The 7,377-nt window shown below is 48.4% G+C and overlaps 1 long non-coding RNA gene across 1 annotated transcript; it reads right to left on the reverse strand.

Annotated features, from left to right (window-relative positions):
• Positions 1 to 1,963: 1,963 nt before the first annotated feature.
• On the reverse strand, positions 1,964 to 5,987 carry LOC139042374 (uncharacterized). Its single transcript, XR_011499059.1, has 2 exons — positions 4,273 to 5,987; positions 1,964 to 2,341 (listed from the first exon to the last, which is right to left on the reverse strand). It is a non-coding gene; the product is annotated as an uncharacterized lncRNA (long non-coding RNA).
• Positions 5,988 to 7,377: the final 1,390 nt, after the last annotated feature.

Consider the following 7,377-nt stretch of genomic DNA (forward strand, 5'->3'; position numbering starts at 1 on the left):
GGATATAGACCCATGCCATCTTGTATTTCTTCCCCCCTGCCCTCCTTGTTCTCTGTACTTCAGCCTCACTGACTATCCTCATCTCCACAGAGGTACCAAGCCTTCCCTCACATTGGGTCATTGCACAAGCTGTTCTCTTGTCCTGGAGTGTGGTATCAGTCAGAGTCCTAGCAGAAAACAAGTGGTACATTCAAAAGAGGTAACTGAATTCATTCATTTGGGCTGCTATAACACAATACTACGGACTGGGTGGCTTATAGACAACAGAAATTTGTTTCCCACAGTTCTGGAGGCTGGAAAGTCCAAGATCAAGGTGCTGGCAGATTCCATGTCTGGTGAGGGCCTGCTTTCTGGTTCATAGACAATTGTCTTTTTGCTGTGCCTGCACATGGTAAAGGGGTAAGGGATCATCTCTCTGGGGTCTCTTTTATAAGGGCACTCATCTCGTTCATGAGGGCTCTACCCAAAGGCCCCACCTCCAAACACCAAGAGGACTAAGTTTCAACACACAATCTTTTAGGGGACATGAACATTCAGTCTGTAACAGTAACTTACTTAATAGAGTTTAATGATGAGACTTCTCGAAACGTCACAAACAGGGCTAAGGGAAACAACACCCAGAGACTAGCAACAGCTGGAATCACAGCCAGGCCTGAAGAGGCAAGTAGAGGGAGCAGGTGAAGCTGAGAGTTGAAAGTGAAGGGTCTGTCAACAAATGCAGGTTGTCCAAGAAGCAGATGCTGAGATAAGATTAAACATGCAAGGATTTTATTAAGGAAAATGTTTATGAGAGGAAATGGGGAGGGAACCCACAAAGGCTGGGAGAACCATTAGACATGATGTAAGTTTGACTCCAAATGAAGAATAGAGGGAAGGAAGGATAGGAAGGAAGGATGGGTATGAGCATCCTTAACTGCTGGGCGGACTAAGGAAGTTTCGTCAAGGTTGTCAGAGCCAAAATTGGCCATCAGAAGAGTCCAGTGTCTCTCAGGAATGCCTTAGTATCCCTACTGCACATAGGCATTGGCTGGGGGCAGCCCATGCAAAACACGGCCTTGGTGCAATGCAGGGATGGATTTCAGAGCACAGCAACTAGGGCCCTCAGTTAATGATGCTTCCTGCAGTCAGATTTGTCTTGTGGTTGCCACAGAGGTTGTGGCCATAAGTAGAAGAATGCTACCCCAGACAGGGAGGGAGCCAGGGGACTAAATACCACAACCTCACTCTGCTCCCTCCCACTCATCTCCTGGGGGTGGCTCCCATTGGCCAAACTCAACTGGAAGCAAGAGCCTGGTTAGGCAGTCCCTGGAGGTCATCCCCCCTGGGCACAGAGCAGGATGGAGAAGAGTGTAAAGTGGATCCTGAAGGGCAAACAGGAGATAGGGCATGAAGACTCTTCCTCTTCCCCTCTCCTCACCTAATCATCTCCTACAATCTCTCAGCGTCCAGCTCAAACTTCCCTTCTTCAGGAAATCTTGCCCAGACCATCAAGGAAGGACAGCCTCCTCTGTTGATCCAATCCTTTCCTTCCTTGTACTTACCAGTCTGTAACTGTATTCTTGTATTTGTGCTTGTTTTCTCCTGTCAGCCTTCCCCGACCAGACTGTAAGCTGCAAGAGTGCTGGGCCACTTCTGTTATTTCTCACCATCGTATTCTGAGCTTTCTGTACTGTGCCTGGCACAAAGCAGATGCCTAATAAATATTTCTTGAATGAAAGAGAATTCAGAGCGGAAAGCTCCCCTAAACCTCCAAACATGCTCATCATTTATTTACATATGGAGAAACTGAGGCCTAGAGAAGAAAAGTGATTGCCCAAGATAACCTAGACCAGCACTTCTCATACTATATGGGCTGAAATACCTTGGTTCATTTTTATTTCCAATTTTTTGCAGACTGATACTTTTGTAATATACAATAACAATGAATTATTAGAAAAATGAAATAAAAACACAAAGACCTACAAAAGAGAGCCCACATTTTTTATTAGATTCAACAGAAATAAAATTGGTTTTTTCAAATTTCTATGATGTTTCTAAAGGCTAACAATTTCTATATTTATCTTGTCTCAAACAAGCAACAGTTGGCAGACATTGACATAAACCATCAATGCTGGAACCCTGTGCATGCTTACCCCACCCGTGCCCCAGGCTGCATCCCAGGCAGGGCATGGCCTTCCAGCTCCTCCGTGTCAGTGCAGGAGGGAACCAGCCCCAAGCCACCCCTTTCCCAGCCCTGGTCTTCCCAGAACAGGATTTGAAGCTTGTTCCAGTTTTGGAGCCAATTTCCCTCTGTGTCTAGTTGGCAGGGACCGGCAGCCCTCCCGATGCAGTGCTCCAGGAGCTGTCAGGCACAGAAATGCAATTGCAGAGCTTCCATCTGTATACTGCTGCCTGCCTCTCCCTTGCAAATCCTAACTCTCTCCTCCAGAGCACAAGGTGAGCAAAAAGGCTTTGCTGCATTCTGGCCTCCCTCAGCCTGGGGGTCTCTCCCTGGCCCTGCAGAGACCCTTCTCCAGCCTCCCCTACAGTGGAAACACTGATCTGTTTCTGAGAGAGGCCTGGAGGGCAGCAGATGCAGCCATCACAAACTTGGATGCCGGAGCCTGAGGAAGCCTGACCATGCAGACCAAGGTGCTCATTTTCAATGGGGAGACCCAGATGCGGAGCAGGGTAGGCTGCCCACGTCCCATGGGAGAGTGAGGAGCCTGAAGCCCCTTCTTGCCTCTGCTCTTCTCAGTGGTCTCATCAGCATCCCTGCTGTGATTGCCATGTACTCAGATGTGCCTTCACCTCTCAAGAGATCCCCTACCTCCTCTCTGGCTTCCTTCTGATCTATTCTCACACTGAAGCCAAAAGCAGGTCCCCCGCCGCTTAAAACCCTTCAAAGGCTTCTCATTGCTCTCAGATCAGGTGCAATGACCTCACCATGGCTAGCAAAACTTGCATGGCTGGATTGATCCACTTAACTCATGAACAGAACCCCACTCAGATGTCTCAAATGGACCTGAAGCTCATTAAATACAAGATGAATTTGAGCATCCCTGTAGACCCATCCTCCGCCAGAGTTCTTCACCTTGCCAATGACACCACCTTTCACACAGCTGCAGAATCCAGAATTAACAGAGTTACTTCTTCTTCTTCTTCTTTTTTTTTTTTGAGGAAGACTAGCCCTGAGCTAACTGCTGCCAACCCTCCTCTTTTTGCTGAGGAAGCCTGGCCCGGAGCTAACATTCGTGCCCATCTTCCTCTAATTTATATGTGGGACGCCTACCACAGCATGGCTTTTGCCAAGCGGTGCCATGTCCTCACCCTGGATCCAAACCAGCAAACCCCAGGCCACTGAGAAGTGGAACGTGTGAACTTAACCACTGCTCCACTGGGCCGGCCCCCCAGAGTTACTTCTGATACCTCCTTTCCCTCGCCCTCTGTAGCCAAATCAGTGCCACATGGTTTTTCCTCTGATGTATATTTCAAACCCATCCTCTTCTCTCCATCTCTGCCCCACCAGTCTAGTTTCAAGGCACCATTGCCTCTGGCGAAGTGACTGTGTTAACCTCACACACACCCACTTGGGCTCTACTCTACCCCTTCTCCTTACTGCAGCCAAACTATGGGTCCAGCCATGTCCCCCTCAAGCCTTTCCGAGTCTTCCCACTGGTCTCACATTCGGGCTCAACATCCTCACCACAGCCAGCAGGACCTTGTGCATGCTGCCTCCTGCCTCCTCCAGCCCATCTCTGCGACTCGCTCACTCACTTCTTTCAGGTGCTCAAATATCACACTCTCCCTCACCTCAGGGCCATTGTACATGCTATTCCCTCTGCCTGGTGTGCTCCCTTCCCTATCCTCTTACCCTAGCCACAGTAAATGCCGACTCCATCTGCAGGTCTTCACTGGAACAATCCCTCGACAAGGTAAAGTCCCTAATGCGTGCATTTCTAGCACAGACAGACAGTCTTGTTCTTGATTTTGACACAGAAGAGGGGCCAGTCACCCACATACTCCCTCCCCACCACCTCTCAGACCCCCAGGCATCAGCAAAGCTCCTCTTTGCCAACATCCACCTTCAGTAGGCTCCTGGCAGGCCCTAGCTCTGCCCACTGGACTGGCAGGTGAAGGCAAAGCAGAAGCCCATGAGTCAGCCCCAGGAGTTGACACAGGGACTGTGCTCCCAGCTGGCACACACTGTAGACCCAACCTCTGAGGACAGGAACTTAGGATCCAAGCACCGCACTGCCAAGACACACCTCAGAGATGATATTGTCCACCTACCTCATCACGGTCCAGATGGCAGCTGGAGCCCAGCAGGAGGAAGGGGATTATCCAAGGCCATTTTGTGGGTCAATGGCAGAGTCTAGACAAGAAGCAAATCTCTTCATTCCCACTTCAGTGCTCTTCCCGCATTAACAAGGAGGGGAGATAATTTGAAGATGTACCATCAAGAGGCTTCACGAGAAGCAGATACGAGCTCACTTGAGACAACCCTGAAGACTATGAGAAATAACTGGGTGAGACTTTGTGGTGGAGGGAAGGGGGATGTCACCACAGGAGGTCCTGCTCCATGCGGGTGGGGACCAGAGCTGGGAAAAAAGTAATAGTTGTTACCATCAGTAGGACGTCTCCCTCTCCACAGTTGGGTAAGGTATAAGAAAACCGAGTTTCCATTTTAATAACACAGCAACTTGTATGCAGGGCTCTCTGAGACTAAATTGGAAATATCTTTTAGGATACTTTCAGCTGTTTCAAATTTGGCAGAGAACTCCCAACTAAAAATGCCTTAAACAATAAGGATATTTATTCTCCTCTTTTCTAAGAAGTCCAGAGGAATTTTCAAGGGTTGGTTCAGTGGCCCAGTGAGGTCATTAAAGTCCAGGCTCTCTCCACCTTTTCACCTGCTGTCCTCACCATGATGACGATGTTCCCCTCATGGTTACAAGACAACCACAGGAGCTTCAAGGGGTCACATCACCACACAGCAGTGCTCACAACCAGGAAGGGAGAAGAGAGCTTCTCCTCCTTCACATCTCTTTTATCTTGCATTAATTCTTTCCCAGAATCTCCCATTTGCTACCAAGGAGATTTCCCTTAGGATGTCATTGGCCAGTTCAGGTCACAGGCCCATTTCTAGTTGGAAAGGACACCTAGAAAGCAGTCTCTGGAAGTTTCTATCTGTATAGGTGTACATGAGCTGTGCTGATGAGTAGAAAGGACTGGAGAATGGGCTGTTTGGATAATCAACTGACAGATTCTGCGCAGTGGGCTAAGACAAAGACAATCCCACCACCACATCATGCCATGATCCAGAAATTTGCTAGAAAGGACTGATTATTCCCTGACAAGCAGTTCCCAAAGGTCAATGAATCTAAGACAGCCTTGACCTTCTGGGTTGACTCACTCCATGAGCAACTAGACATCCGTCCAAGATTTTCCTCCTCCTCCAGCCTCCTGCTGGTCTTGGGGCTGTACATGCCAAGCTCATTAACAGTCCTTCTGTCCAAGACTGCACAAAAAGATGACTAAGCCACCTTATGAAAAGGACCAACCAACCAGTCATCAATTTCTCCTTTGGTCTGGAGAAGATAGGCCAAAGAACATTTGCCAAGAGAGGAAAAGAAGCAAATGGAAAAATCTTCATCTTCACCTTAAAGCACAGCATCAAGGAGGCAGAATGACCACGGTGAACTGGATGTTATGACACCTGAGTTCCAGGCCCACATGTACTAGGGATTGGCTTTACAATCTCAAGTAAATTCCTCCACCTGTCTGAGCCTCCATTCCTTGAATTAGAAAATGAATTTCATAATCCATACCCTCTGAGATTATACTGAGGGTATTAACTGAGATTATAAAAGCTCATGTATATGAAAATCCTTTGTAAAGCAAAAAGTATTGATCAGTCATTCAACAAATATTAAGTACCTATTATGGCCAGGGACAGTGGCCAGGCACAATAGAGGGGTGGATGTTCTTACTCTCATGGAGCTTCCATTTTAACTTGGGGATACCACAATTAAACAAGGGAACCAGTAAAGACGACACATTTACGTGGTTATAAGGACTATAAAAAAATAAGTTCAGGGGCTGCCTGGTGACATAGTGGGTTATGTTTGCACACTCTGCCTCCACAGCCTGGGGCTTGGGGGCTTGGATCCCTGACACAGACCCACACACCACTCATTGAACCATGCTGTGGCAGCATCCCACATATAAAATAGAGGAAGACTGGCACAGATGTTAGGTCAGGGCCAATCTTCCTCATCAAAATAAATAAATAAGTTCAGTGATACATTAGAAAGTGACTGGGTGGCAGGGAAAGAGTTGGGCCTTCAATATTTGAGTTAAAACCTAAAATATTTGAAAGAGCCAGGCATGAAGAAATGGGGTGGGGTGGGGCCGAGTACTCCAGGCTCCAGGGCAACAGTTGTGCACAAAGGCAGGACCAGGTAGAACAAAGACCACTGTGATTGGAGCACAGCGAATGCAGGGAGTGGAGAGAGGAGAGGCCAGAGGTCCAGAGTCGCACGCATCTCTAGGCCTGGGCTCCAAACTTCAGGTCACAACCAATCAGTGAGATCAGGGAGTGCCTTCCAGCTTCTTTACAGCTTTCTGTTATTTCTAACGAGCCTATCTGACTTTTATGTCATAAAAATAAGTTTAAAAACTGGAAACAGGAGAAGGGGCGGAGCAAAATGGTGGGGTGAGCTGACCTGGGATTCTCTCCCCTCTAAAATACAACAAAAGATTGGAAGAACTGAATTTCAGAGAATAAACATAATGCCAGCTCGTTAGAGACCTACAATACCAAGAAGGCGGAGATCATAAACCCTACTTACGGCCTCAGAGGCGCTGGAACGGTAGGAGAGAACATCGCTCCCTCCCCTAGAGTCTGCGATCGCTGCCGCGTGGGTCGGGAAGGAGTGGGGGAGGGGCTGCACGACCGGGGGATCATCCAGGACTCCTGCCGCTGATTCAGTGGAGACCCGCTGACGGGGGAAAAGCTTCCGTCCGCGGGGACCCCATAAACCAAGGGCCTTGGGAGACCAGAGAACAGAACTGATCTGAACCCAGACCGGCGTGTGTGAGTAACAGCCCCTCCCCGCCGGCAAAGCCAGTGGGCGCAGCCATCTTGCCCCAAGGCGGAGAGCTAACACGCCGCTCTCGACCCCCATCTAGTGGCCACAGGCTGTAACTGCAACCGAATTCTACCACCATGAGAAAAAACCGCTCCTCTACCATCCAGCAATTTATAAAAGCCCCAGACCAGAAGGAAAACAATAAAAACACAGAATTAAGTCCTGAGGACTTGGAAGCAGGTAAACTAAGTGATAATGAGTTCAGAGCAGCTATAATCAAAAAACTCAATGAGGTAGAGAGAAA

This window comes from Equus asinus, chromosome 28 (genome assembly GCF_041296235.1).
Source record: "Equus asinus isolate D_3611 breed Donkey chromosome 28, EquAss-T2T_v2, whole genome shotgun sequence".
Taxonomy (NCBI): Eukaryota; Metazoa; Chordata; class Mammalia; order Perissodactyla; family Equidae; genus Equus; species Equus asinus.